This window comes from Hyalella azteca, unplaced genomic scaffold (assembly GCF_000764305.2).
Source record: "Hyalella azteca isolate HAZT.00-mixed unplaced genomic scaffold, Hazt_2.0.2 contig13900, whole genome shotgun sequence".
Lineage (NCBI taxonomy): Eukaryota > Metazoa > Arthropoda > Malacostraca > Amphipoda > Hyalellidae > Hyalella > Hyalella azteca.
Window position 1 is genome coordinate 99,003 of NW_025943805.1, and position 15,024 is coordinate 114,026.

Sequence of the window (15,024 nt, forward strand, 5' to 3'; positions counted from 1 at the left end):
TTAAGAAATAATTTTTCATCACTGCCTACTCATAAAATTAATGGCCATAAATAATATCTAGTAAAAGCATCAAAATTTCTGTTACTGTTATTTTCCCATCTTATAATTATCATGAATAGAGATAGAAAATTTCAATGACTTGAACATTCTGATGAATCATACTTTGCAATTTGAGCAGTGAAAAGTTATTTTAATTATGAACTAAATGCACCAATCACTATATAAATATTTATACAATTATTGTCTATATATACTGAAGTGCAGATACTATTGTTGCTGTTTTGAGTCTGTCTTGTACATAATAAAAGCAGGTTCAAATAGTTAAATTGAAAATTAAAATTGATATTTCCTTGGTTTAAAAGATCAAAGTAAAAACAATCAATTACAAAGTTTATTATCCAAAACTAGTCTACTTCTAGTTATGCTTCATTTGGCAATGGCTAAACCTGAGGAAGACAATGCACAATATAAGGAACTAAAGAAATTAAGAAAAGCTTAAGTAGTTTCAACTTCAAGCAACATGGACATTGGTCAGAAGCTTGGTTTATTTTATCTTCTACAAAATAATTACCCAGTTTAATATCAAGAAGTGTGTAACTCAGGTGAGATAATATGTATACAAAGTATACACATCATATTGAATCTAAAAACTGAAAACTTTTCTTTCCTTTTATATTAGCTAATATTTTTTAACTAATCAAGTTATGCACCAGCCTTACTGGAAAATAACATGCATTTAAAAATTACTTTTTAAAGAGAACACTTCTAAAGAGGCCAGTGTTTCTGATGTTACGCATGAACAATGAATTTCTTACTTTCTTTTTAAAAATTTGTAAAAATAATAGGTATTTAAAATGTATTTTAAAAAATAAATTTTTTATAATTTTCAAATTATTTATTCTGTCCATGGATTCATGTATTGTCTGACTTTACTCAAGTACCGTCAACCGGGGCTACTCCGGACGGGTGGGGTAACTCGGGACAGTCCTCCGACACGGCGTAAAACTGTTTTAGTAGCAAAATTAATTGGAATATTGCAAAACTAATTAGAGTGGCGTAAACATCAACATTTTTCCTATCTATGTAGTATAAAGGAAGTTCAAAAATACTACATTCACTAGCTTTGAAAAATTTCTGAGAAAATGGTGGAAAATGATATTTTGAAAAGTTACTTCTGCTAAGTTCTGTATTAAAATAAATATTCACCGTATTAAAAAATTTTACTTACATAAAAGTTGCAGCCAGGTGTCGGCTTGCAAACGTAATTGACAGATTTTGCCTATCTCATTCCAAAAAAATGGCGGTCATTTCCGCACGGCAGGGCTACTCAGGACCTGTCTCTTATACACATCTAGATGTGTATAAGAGACAGCTATAAGGCTGCTGATACGAAGCTTGCAATGGACAAGGTTGTTGTAAATGCTCAATGGCATGTTCATGGATACGGTAATATCACATCAATAATACGATAATTGCACATCAATAATACGGTATTTAATGTATATGGCAATATCATATCAATAAAGGAAAAACAAGTAAAAATCACAGAAAATGTCATTTATTCTACCTCTACATCATCTACAATGAAAGAGGAGGACTTCAGAGTACTGTTAGTAATGGATGAGTACACTCTGCATGCTTCAAATATTTTAAAATGAAGTTTTATTCCAAGTGTCCTGAGTAGCCCCGTTCGACGGGGCTACTCGGGACACTTTTTTTTGTTTCTGGCACCTTACGAATAGCATATGGAATTTTTTTGACAATGCCATTTGATAGCCCTCGCAAAGAGCTATAAAATGAGCCTAAACTTGTTTATGAAATGTTTCATCATAAGAAGTTATTAACAGTTATTAACAAAAAACGCTCAAAACTGTCCCGAGTAGCCCCAGTTGACGGTATGCTAAATTTCAGATTGATTGGACAGGCAAAACTTTGCAGAAGTGTGTTAAATTATGATTATGAGATTTGTAGCAGAAAGTAGACAAATGTCAAAAAACAAGAAGTAAAGTTAAAGAGAAGTGTTGTAATTAGGTAGAAGCAACTCTTTAATGAGACTAACTCACTAACAAGCCCCTGCTTGTGGTAAATATCATGTTTTTATGGCCCTTGCATAATTTCATTTGTGCAAGGTAAAAATCATGCAAAACAGCAAATTTTTATCTGCAATTTTTTTTTAAATTAACCTAGAAACAATAATTGGTTTCAATGATTATTGGATTAGGTTTATAGGTTATAATATTGGATTGACCTTGAAGATATGAATTACAGTTCTAAAATTTCACCCTGCATCAAAAGAAAATGAAACAGCTGCATCCGCATTGCTGCATGAATAGTGGCAAAGCAGAGAGTTTTTTACTCTCCTCCAAGTTCAATTATAATTCCTATAAGTAGACCAGCAAAGTATCATGGATACCAACATCATCATACATAAGATATTGGTTTAAATCTTAAGTAGGTAAATGAGAAAATTAAAAATGAAATGATTTTAAAAAATCACTTGTTTTCCAAATTGCCACTATGCCAAATTGCCACTATGCCAAATGCCTGCATGTCTTGAATACCTGTATTTCTCATTTTTACTGCAAGCTTCAAATAAAAAAACTAATATGTGATCCTAATTCTTATAACAAGTTGTCTCTGAACCAAATTCTTATAACAAGTTGAATTAAATTAGCAACATCTAAATAATGATGTGCAAATGAATTAACAAGAGATGGCAAATAATTAATATCAAATTTAATCTTTGCTGGCATCACAATTGCATTTTATGACTAGTATGTAAAACCAAACAGTGGAACATAGCACATATTAATCCAAGTTATCCAACTGCACTAATTTTTATGCTAATCTTGGTTAAGATAAGGAAATAAACAGGTACTGCCATAACCACTATTTAGATATCTCTCCAAACTCAGAAATTGTACTATTTTTAGAATAATTGCTTATAATGCAGTAAATGCACTAGGATAGTATAGTACCATCAACCGGGGCTACTCGGGACGATTTTGAAAGTTTTTCATTCATAACTTCTTACCATGAAACATTTCATAAACAAGTTTAGGCTTATTTCAAAGCTCTTTGCAAGGGCTATTGCATGGCTTCTCCAAAAAAATTCAATACAGTATGCTATTTGTAAGGTGCCAGAAGCAAAAAAAAGAGTGTCCCGAGCAGCCACGTCAAACAGGGCTACTTGGGACACTTGGAATAAAACTTAATTTTAAAACATTTGAAGCATGCACAGTGTACTCATCCATAACTAACAGTGCTCTGAAGTTCTCCTCTTTCATTGTAGATGATGTAGAGGTAGAATAAATGAGATTTTCTCTCATTTTTACTTGTTTTTCCTTTATTGATATGATACGTATTACCATATACATTAATTACCATATTATTGATGCAATATTACCGTTTCCATGTACAGGCCATTGAGCATTTCAACTACCTTGTCCACTGCAAGCTTCATATCAGCATCCTTATAGCATTTTTTCTGTATCTGTAAGCTTACAGGACGGCTTGTAATTTGACACCGTTTTAATTGGGTCAAGTGAATTTTAGTGAATTTTCTATAAAAAAATTGTGAAAAATATACATGAAACAGAGAGGAATGTTTTAGTGACAACCATAATATGTTTTAGAGAAATAAATCATAGTTTAGGTCAATTACTTTTCATTCTATGATGCCTGGTGCACAATTCTATACATGACATTCTATGCATAATTTTGTGATGACCGATGATGCACCAATTTTTCGATAAGTGAAATTTTTTCGCTAAGCAAGGTAAATGTAATCAATATCCTTTGTTTTTAATCAATTTTTTTCTCAACTGGAGCCTTTGCTAACTGAGGTTCTACTGTAAATGCATTTTTGGGGGTGTCCCGAATAGCCCCGAGGGGGGTGTCCCGAGTAGCCCTGGGGGGTGTCGCCATGTCCCGAGTAGCCCTGCCGTGCGGAAATGGCCACCATTTTTTTATTGAGGTATGTAAGTTCCGCAAGTAAAGTTTTCATGCTGACACTTGTCTGCCACTTTTTTCTAAGCAAAATTTTTTAATCTGTCCCAGGATGCAGAAGGTGGAAGCAGAGTTACCAATACATGGGTTTTTAAGCCCAAGGCCCCAAAGCATTACCGACCATTTTCAAGATGCTTCGCCGGGTAATTTTTAATGAAAAGCCATTTATGCCGAGTAATGAAAAACTATTCACAAGCCACAAACTTATTTACAATGTTGCATGCACATGTTACCCCAAATAAATAATTTTACCATAAAAACAGTCAGATTGTACATCAAGTATCAAGTTGTCAACTGAACATGTGATGATCAGTCTGACCGCTCTAATGTGACCACAACAGGGACAGGCGCAACTACATTTTGTTTACATTTTTTGGCGGGAACTTGAGCATAGTGGCAAAGCAGAGAATTTTTTAGACTCTCCCTCAAGTTCATTTTTGAGTCCTAGAACTAGAAGTAGACCATCAAAGTATCCTGGATACCAGCATCATCATACATAAGAAATTGGTTTAAATCTTGGGTAAATGAGAAAATTAAAAATGAACTGATTCTAGTAAATCTCAGGTTTAACACTGACTCATTGCAACCAATTTCCGGACAAGCTTTACTGCATCCTGATCCATACTAGATCCAACGTACTGGAAACCTTACTTTTTTCTAAATAGTGTGCCAAAGACTGACAAATATATTAAATGCAAGAATTACAATCTAAATGTGTCGGCAAGATCTTCCGAAGGCGTAAATTTTGCTACTAAAGCGTTGCCAAAGATCTTGCAATATTCATCCACACTCCACAGTCCACTCTCTGCAACTGCACAGTGGGTGTGTCATGTGTGCCTCACAGTTCACACTAATGGCACTGTTTGAACAGTCTTATCTAGGTTGACAATATATTATAAATTTATAATAGGGTAAATGCGGTATTTTCCATCATAGTAGGTAATTCCGTCACCTCTTTAGTTTTTCCTTTATATTAAGCTTTGTTTTAGTTCCATGCGTTTGTTGATGGTTGAAATGGTGTCCTAATTAAAAGCTTAATAGTTGTTAATTAAAAGCGTAATTAAGTAGTGTTCAATATTCATTAGTGTTCTAATTCAAAGCCGTGTTGTATTCCAATACAGCTCACACAGCAAACAGAATTCGAACATGTGGTGACGGCATTATGTATCAGTAGAATTTGAAGCGCGGACGTAATACGCCTCACCACGTGCTGAATATTTCCACACACAGTGATGGAATATAGGGATTTGGTAGGTTTCCATTCTAAAGGCTTTTAAATAAATATGGCAACATTTTGTGACGTTTCGTTGTTGCTGGCGCGTAGTACGGTGTTTTGCGAGTCAAATAAAGCAAACAGAACTCAAGTAACGAATACGGTTATTTTTTTATAGTTTCTCATTTCTTGATGCGTCCTTAATGTGACGGAATATACCGCATTTACCCTATTGGGCATAGCCTAAATGTCCAAGAATAGCAAGGCTGAAGGGCATTCATTTCAAGGGCAATTTTCACAGGCATAAATACGCCATTTTTCTTTATTATAAACAAAAAGAAAAAATTTAAACAACTGACATAAAAAAGGCCCAGTCCTTCAAGCCTCAGACAAATTTTTTTACAAGTGTTAGTATTTTGTCTCATTTAATGATTTACAAATAATTACAATTTACAATTTTACAGGACATTTACAGGCTACAGCCAAGTGCAGAGACTTAGGGCAGAGGCTGGATAGTGGCTGCGTCACCGGCATGGCAAAGCACTAAAGTAAAGCAGCAACTTTTTTAGACTTTTCCTCAAGTTCATTTTTGAGTCTTATAAGTAGACCATGAAAGTATCTTGGATACCAGTATAATCATACATAAGAAATTTATTAAAATTTAAGTGGATGAGGAAATTGAAAATGAACTGATTCAGAAAAATCCTTCATTATTCCTTGGTTTGCCACAAGGGCCCCGGCAGACTGGCTCTGGGCCTCTGGCGAGTGGCGAGCCGTGGCTACTGGCAGTGGCGCGCACCGCGCAGAAGAGCAATGACTAAGGATAGACTGAGACAGATTGCAGCAAATAATTTCGTGCAAGACTTTTAGTATAAGCCAAGTGGTCAACGCCTAATCATGGTAATTATTTTAATCAAACGCTGCAATACGAAACTTGACAAAGCTACTCGTTCACTCTTCATTCCGTCCTTTCCTGACACAAAATGCATCAAGACCAATCACAAAACTCTACATATCCGCACTACGAAGGCTTTTCCACTAAATTACAGATTCAGAAGGAAGAATTTATTTTCTAAGGCTAGCGGCCTCTGAGTTATTCCAATTGATTATTTTTCATTTGTAAAAATAAAAATCTGAATTTTGAATCCCGAATAATCCGGTAAAGGAGTACTCATTAACGTAACGTAATGTTAATTATTATGGGCTGAATGGTCATGAAATGTTCACTCACTTTACTGTTACGGTTATTCATTAATACTGCTGATGTAAACTTAGCAAAAAATCAACGCAAAATCTCTCTTTAACTTTTATCTACATTTAAATGAAACTTCAATCACCAAGAGGTCCGCGGCCATAGGTAAACGCCAAGGATGTGTAGATGAATTGCTATAAACGTCAATGATGTGCGGATGAGTTTTGTCACGTGGATGAGTTGCGCTGCAACTCATCCAAGCGACAAAACTTCTTCTCGCTCAGAGTCACTGACATGTAGAAAAGCCTTCCTGATTACATCGTTGATGCTCACAGTATGAACGCGTTCAGGAACAGACTAGATAAAACTATGGAGAAAAATATGCTCTAACTTGAAATGCCTAGCACCATATGGAAACCGGTGGAAGACTATTAGCTATTTCTAACTATCGTCAGTTATGAAAAAATTCTGTCAAAGGACCTGTTTTTAGATCTCCTGTGAACAAGTCACAAAAAGTACAAGAATCGGTGACAGGCCACATCAGGCCTATTCTTTGTACATCACTATGATGCGATATGATATGGAGATGCATCACTCGCAAAATTTAGGAACTTTTTCCTGTCGGAGTATGCTAAGGACAGGAGGAAAGTGACGTTCTAGCCACGCGCTATTGTGTACATGTCGGACAATTTTACGGCCGATTAAAAAATTGTCGGAAATGTCTATTGTGTGGCGATAAAGAGAAACTCGTTGAGCGAGTGTTTCACAAGTTTTGACAATATCTCAATGTTGCCACAAGCCGCACATTCACTGCAACTCATATACTTAAGAGTACACTGTACACTTGCGCATATATAAAAACGATAACGCAAGCAAAGGATATCAGCAACAAATATATAGAGCACAAACTTCTTAGACAATGGCAAATGTGCAGAATGTTCCTCGTTACACTTAGAAAAACGGATGTGTCATATTGTTCAAATAGTGACCCACTTTGTAGCCAACAGTACGAGCAGAGAGTGGGCGTCAAGTTTCTGCGTATTGTGAAAGCAGAATTTCACAATGTGGGCGATAAGGTGTTACTAGAATTTGAAACAAGAACCAACACCAGGGGCCACGGCTATAAGCTAAAAAAATTGCGCTGCAACTTCTCCACGCGACAAAATTTTTTCTCGCTTCGAATCACCGACATGTGGAACAGTTTAGTAGGCCGTAAGCTTGTCGCCGCTTTTTAACATCTCAGAACAGTCACAGCATTTTGCGGTCTCGAACTCGCATCTCACTGCTCCAATTCTGCAGTGCTTAACCGCCCGGCCTCCTTGCCGATTCTGACCAGAAACTGGCGCACAGAGCTGGGATCGAACCCGCGCCTCTCTGCTCCAATCTTTGTACTCTGAACTTTAACCACTGGGCCACCCTGCCAAATAAGTATAAAATAAGAAATAAATTCATCTGTAGCGGCTAATAAAAACCATGTCCGATCTACATTTTTTTTAAATTTACATGCTTCAAATAATTTTAATCTACACTGTTGCGTTACATCATTCTACTTATTACAAATTAGAAACAAATAAGTAGAACTGCACTTGAAATGCTTATGATTAAAGTTTTGACTTGTCTCATTCCTATCTTTATATTCCTTATTAAATACAATTGATGAATTAAATATGCTAAGGCCACCATTTTAATGAATAAGCTTTTTCAAACATAACATTAACGAATATCATATTAGAAAGTATTGAAATAAAAAATAAATAAATAAATCATATGGGAAAATTTTTTTGCATCTTTACTTGTGGCTAACACGAAGTAACACGAAGTAAAAATGAAATAAAACAAGTTTTTCAGCAGGTTACACCATGGTTGAATTAATACATGGTGTAACCTGGTGTAACCATGGTTGAAATATTAATTCAACCATGGGTTACACGATCCACATTGCTCACTTGTCTCCAGCAAGGAATGGGCCGGTAAGAAGTACAGCAATAATGCTGTAGTTGTCATTACAATCGGTATTAGAGGCTGATAAAACTTGATCAGTTTTTGGCACTTCGAGCTTAAAAGTCATTTCGAGTCACGCGAGTCTTTCTTTACTTTGAAAATGTGTCGACTTACAACTCAGATAATTCCTTCCTGGATTAAATACAAAATTTATAATTAGTAGAATGATGTAACGCAACAGTGTAGATTAAAATTATTTGAAGTATGAAAATGACAAAAAAAATGTTGATCGGACATGGTTTTTATTAGCCGCCACAGATGAATTTAGCTGCCACATGTAGCATCGTTCATTGTGACCTCATTGACCTGTTCAGATATTCATTGGATTTATTGATTACCATGAATTTGAAATTCTAAATGCATTGGGTAGCTTGTCAGAAAATCTAGTGTCTTTTATAAGGGCCTAAATAGTGAGTAAATGTCGAGTAGCCTAACACAGTATGTGCAAGTTAGTTACAATATTCACAAAGCCTCCGATAAAAGTCTTTGGTTAAGAAAACGAAACTTCCATGTATCCAGCAATGCAATATTCCTCATGCAAAGTTGCGATTTATATTGAAAACAAATAAAATGAAACATTTTAAATGTGATCAATAATATATGTTAACTCTGCACTCACGAACATTTCACCATGGCAAAAAAAATTCATCATGGCAATCAATGTAAATAATCCTTAACGGATCAACTATCATTTATCTCTCTCCAAAAACTTTACATAATTGGTATAGAGTTTAGAAATGCATCGCAATAACCACACGAGAAAAGCTGCATTTTTATATTATAAGGAATAAATGATTTAACTAGCTTCATTTATATTTTAAATGATTGTTAAGTACATTTCATATATTTGAAATGAACAATTGGATAGGCTAGCTGCTGTCATCTACTGATGAAGTTCTGATGACACTGCAGAGACATAGAAATATGTTCAACGTAGTCAGAGCACTGTAAGAAATTATTGGGTCCAAGCAACAATCAAAAGTAGTGTGAACGAATAGTTCAAATTTTCACTTCTATAAATGGCACATACTGACTAAAAAAATCGAAAGAGTCATAAGAGAAATATATTAAAGCATTTAAATCAATTATCGCGTATATAATTGTGAACAATTTACTCGAAGGTTTTCCTTACAACACATCAATGATGAACGGATTTCTGGAGACGAAAAGAGCAAATGTTGACTCACGAAATGTACCTTGTGAAAATTCAGTTTCTAGTAATAATTTAATAACTAACTGACTATGTGGTACAATATCAAGATAACGATTAATGCATATTGATTATAGTAAGGAGAATATAGAGGCAGCAATAACAAATAATATACGAGTAGCAAAGAGTTTATCAGATAACGGTATGAAAAATATTAATTTAATGGATTAATGTCGGGACAATAATGAAAAAAATATTGAGTATTTGCAGAAATCTACCAAATTCTACTAAATTAAAGAATCCATATATAGTGTAATACGTTTATGTTAGTTCGTGCGTGTTATAACTGGCTCTTCTGAAAAACTATAGTGCATAATGACGTCAACACTACATAGACGAGAAACTATTTTAATTTTCCTTTGCTGCAGCCCTTATCTGAAATACCTATAGCACCCATCAGGTAACACGTAAATGGAGTTCGTGCCTAATATAACCTAAGCTGAAGCACCACCCTCGACGCCCATCAAGCGCCATCAACCAGCAACACCAAGAAACAATTTTTCCTAATTTGATTTTTGTATAAATACATTGTGGTAAGTTAAATACTCTCTCAACTTATAGCATTATCAGATTTATTTGTTGGCAAATTTCTTAGGATGGATGCCAATGAAACATGCATACGATAGTGGAACGATATTTTCAACCTGAAAAATTATTTATCAATTCCATTTGAGCTTAGTATAAAGAGCATATGGAATTGGTGCTTCGTGTAAATGTTCCACTTGCATACATCCAACGAAGTGTACTCAGCTGTTAAATTTGTCTATTATTCCACATTTATTTCTGAGTGCGTCTTCACTTTACTTCAGTTTTGTACGCTTCAAACTTGCAAGTCAAATTTCATGCACGCATTATCATAAAACTCATAGGAATGCATTCACCGGAGAGATGCATGGATATGTCTTTGAATTAAACTAAATTAATCATTGCATTTAAAGAAGAATTCGGCACATATGACTATGAGTTATTGATTCGTTGTTCATGCTTGCAAGTCGCGCGTCATGCAATACTGAACTACTTCTCCACACAGAGTGACTTGGAGATCAAAGCTCACTCATCATACAAGTTAGCACGAATGCGAAGCTAACTGAAAACTAATCCTTGCTGGAACAAACATTGTAGTTTTGTTTGACATTATATGCCATTGTGTCACATGAAATGATTTGCAATAATCCTGCCAGTATTCCCAATGAGGTAGTCCATTTTTTAGCAATACAATGATTCATTGACGGGCAAAGACCCCCAGTTCAGTGATCTCGAGAAAGTCGGCTGGCACTGCGGTTCTCTGGACCGATACATAGCGGCCAGCGACTGGCTGCGTAAGGTTCTGAGTGAACCATGTCGTTGGTAGGTAGGCTGGACCAGGGAACAGCGCCAGTCTCGTGTAGGATGTGAAGTCTGGGCCCTGTACCTGTGTCAGCCCAGTGCGCACCTGGGCAAGGTTAAATAAAATTACGTTCTGAGCAGAGATAAAGTTATTCTCTAGTAAGAAAAATATTATTGTTTATTCAATTAAATTCAAAATCATAGCGACTTAAACACATTAAAAAATTTCGGTCCATTTTGTTTTGTGAAACAAAACTTCAACTAAACACACTCAGACATCGTGCGAGGTTTCTACTTATTTTTCTTGATTTTGCCTTTTGATATCATTTATCAAGATTCCTTAAAATAGTCGTGAATACATCGAATTTAAAAACTCCGTAAATGGAAAATAAAATTGCTTTGGTGGGCAAAATAAACAAGATTTCCTTGGAGGCATTCGTAAGATTTTAATTAAGGTTGTTTATATATAAGAATTTCGACTCAGCACGCCAATTTTAAAAGTAGAACGCACCGTCGAAATTTATACTCCAGGATAATTTGGTCACTTAATTTTTTATTAAGAAAAGATTAAAGACGTGTTATTAGCTAAAATCTTTTTACCTGCTTATATACGAATTATTTTTAATACAATAATGCTCGAATGCATAATTTACAATCATTGGATTAGCTAAGAAGAAAAATCCGGACTCACCTCCACACCCATGAAGCGAGTGGTGTTGTAGTCAAGCCTCGGCATGATCCTGACCGACTCGATGCTGAAGGCAGAGCCCAAGTCAACCACCAAGAACGGCAGGGCTTCTAAGTCGGAGTGGAAAATGCCGTCAAACTTTCCATCCGTTGCTTTAAAGGCATAACTGCGAAAAATCATCAGGCAGTCTTTCGGTGTCGTTGTAATTTCATGCCTGCAGATACGCTGGTCACATGCCGGACTTTGGACATTATTGCACTTCAGCATTATAATAAGTTTACATGTTAACTAGTATTTTATAGGTTCACTTACTTATATATTACACCGAAATTGGCTCAGTGCATGCCAGGTGAAATTTGTTACTCAAATTTTTGTTTGTTACGTTTATGATATGCAATTTGTTCTCATTGTTTAATGAATTGAAATAACTCTACGAATGAAGTGTCCAATACCAATATTATAATAGATCTAGTGTTAACCGTTCGTTTCACTGATCCTGCCATAGTCATACTTGGAACTAATAGTATCCTGACTCTCAGTTACTAATCTATCAGGGGTCCCAGAAATAGACCCCGGACAATACTACGTCATAAATTATTTGTTTGAAACTACGAGTACGTTCCTTATTGGCATCATCCTAACTCATAACCTTGCACGAACAAAAAGTTCTTCAAAGTGTTCTTAATTAAATGAACTAACTGCGTAAGCCGAGTACTCGTATTGAAGGATTGACTGAAAGGGCGGCTTATTTAAATGTTTGCTATGAGAAATTATAACTTTATATCAATGTATGAGGACTTGAAATTTTCCCTGCAATGAGATATCAAAGTGTTTAAGATAATGTCGATTGAGCGAGAAGATATATTAAACGAAGACGTACGTTGGCTAGCACTCTCATCACTATGCGCTCGAAATAAGTCGTGCTTTAGACTGTAAAACGCTCGTTTAAATTAACATCTCACACTTCAACCATTCCACGCTGGATAAGCCTCTGAACATGGATATTTTTATTGCCGAATTATTGATGGATTTTTAGTAGGCGTTTGACTGGTGAGTGCAAAACTAAGAGAGGCCTCAAACAAGTCGTAAAAAATATTAAATTTTTAAAATAATGCTTGGAAGATGTTTATAAAAAATTATCAAAATTTCTGAATGTGCACAGGAAAACTCAATTTCAAGCATTTGCCCTCAATTATTCTTACAGCATGAATCTCTTAAGCATTTTCATTAGGTCGGCCTACGGTAGCGTATCTATTAGAGAGTGTATCATGCCATTAACGCATCGCACGAATGTTCTTCGTAGTTTTTTCAATTAATATCTTTTATTTTTCATGTCGACATTATAATAATATACCTCAACTGTAATTTCGATATTGGAATCACATTAACAGACGCACAGCGATCACGTGTGATTTTTTTTATTGACCAATCGATGGACAAAATTTCCTTCGTTTTTCAGCCCACGACGATTACTACTTGGTTAACGAGCGCCACGTTGCGACGTACGTTTTAACAACAGTTATTAAACTGCGCATACATTGTATTTCTGTCCATCAATTAATTGATATGTTTTGATTTTAAATGTACATTATTTCATTCCGAAATGTTCAGCTCTTAGCTGTGTTAAAACTGCGTAGTAGTGCGAACTTGCAGTCTTTTTCGACGTCCCGTTTGGAGTCTATCAATAACAATATCGAAAATTAAAGTTTAAATAAAAATGCAACTCAAAATTTGTGTTTTATTTTAATACCTTTATTTATTGTTGTTTAATTTAACTGCTAAATATTTTAAAACCATCCTAACCACACTGCAATTACTGACACTGACTCGCAGAAAGATCGGGTTTACCTTCCAGAATTTCATGGAAGCGACTGGCCACCTCTATTGCATAACATCTAACAATAGTCATTAAATCCGTTAGTGAGCAGCAGTTGTGAAGTACTCACGCACTTGAGATAAATATTATCGATATAAATATTCCTCAAATCGACTTAGGCTTGATTTTACAAAGTCTGAATGAAGGATCAAATCTATGTCAAGAGCTAAGCTACGTCACAAAAAAAAATTTGTTGATACAATAACAAAAATGAGGCAGGGTATAATAAATTAAATATTCATTCGAGTAACTATTTTTCTTTGAATAAAATATTTCGAGTAAATATATTTACAGAAAAGATAGGAATTATTTAAAAGGAAAGGTATTTTTACAATTATAAATAGAGATATATATTAATATATTATTAATATATTACAATATATACTAGAGATATTTTGTTAATTGATGCTTTGCAACCATCATCACCATTATAGCATTGCAGGAGCAATGACTAGCACCAGGCAATAAAAGTTCAGTCTTAAAATGACTAGCACCTTACGAACCAGGCAATAAGTCCAGCAGCTATCTCAATCAATCGTCAGCTATGGAAAGATCGGGTTCCAAAGGCCGGATCCCTTGTGAATCAAGTCACAAAAAATACAAGAATTGGCAACAGGCCATTTGCCTATTTCTTTAGTGCTGACCCTTCTATTCTATTCTAGGGAGGTTATATTTGTATATTCAAAGTTTCATTCAAATTTGTTCAGCATTTTAAAGAAAATTTCTGGGTCACTGCAAATTTCGGCCCGAATTGCTGTTAACTCAGGAATGAAGGTGAAATGGGAAACATTTTCACGAGCTAAACATCACCGTTAGGTCCTGATGAATATACGTGTACCAAGTTTCATCGAACAACGTTCATTAAGTTTGGGAGATATTCCTAGGTCACTGAATTTGGAGATTGGCCGTTAGATCCAGTTATCAAACCTCTCATGATCCAGTCCTGTAAGATTTATAAATTTCATTATAGTTGGGGGAAAGACGGTAATTTAGGAACGAATTGACGTTTCCGAGCACAGCCTTCAGCTAAAGCTATGCCTTAACTTTAGATGCGCGGGTACATTGGCCAGTCAGGGACTTTTGACTAGAAGGGTGCTTTAATCCAAGCGGTGGTATCTCAGCCTGGCTACGACTAGTGACTATATAAGGACGTATGCTTCTTCAGCCCTAGTGCTGTTACCTCAGCTACGCAGGGACATTTGACTTAATGGGACACGCAGGGACATTTGACTTAAAGGGACATTTGACTTACCGAGCATGACTTTCCGTAAGTCACACACGTTGATCGTTGGTGATTTTAATCATCCAGAGCTAGACTGGATAGGTGGATCCTCCCCAAGGGAAGAGAATCACCCAGCATCCTTGTTCATGGAGTCAGTAAGAGACTCCTTCCTAGTCCAGCACGTTACCAAACCAACCCATTATAGAAGTAAACAGACTCCCAATATTCTAGACCTGGTGTTTACCAGTGATGAATCAATGTTGGATGAGCTTCGTCACGAGGCTCCGT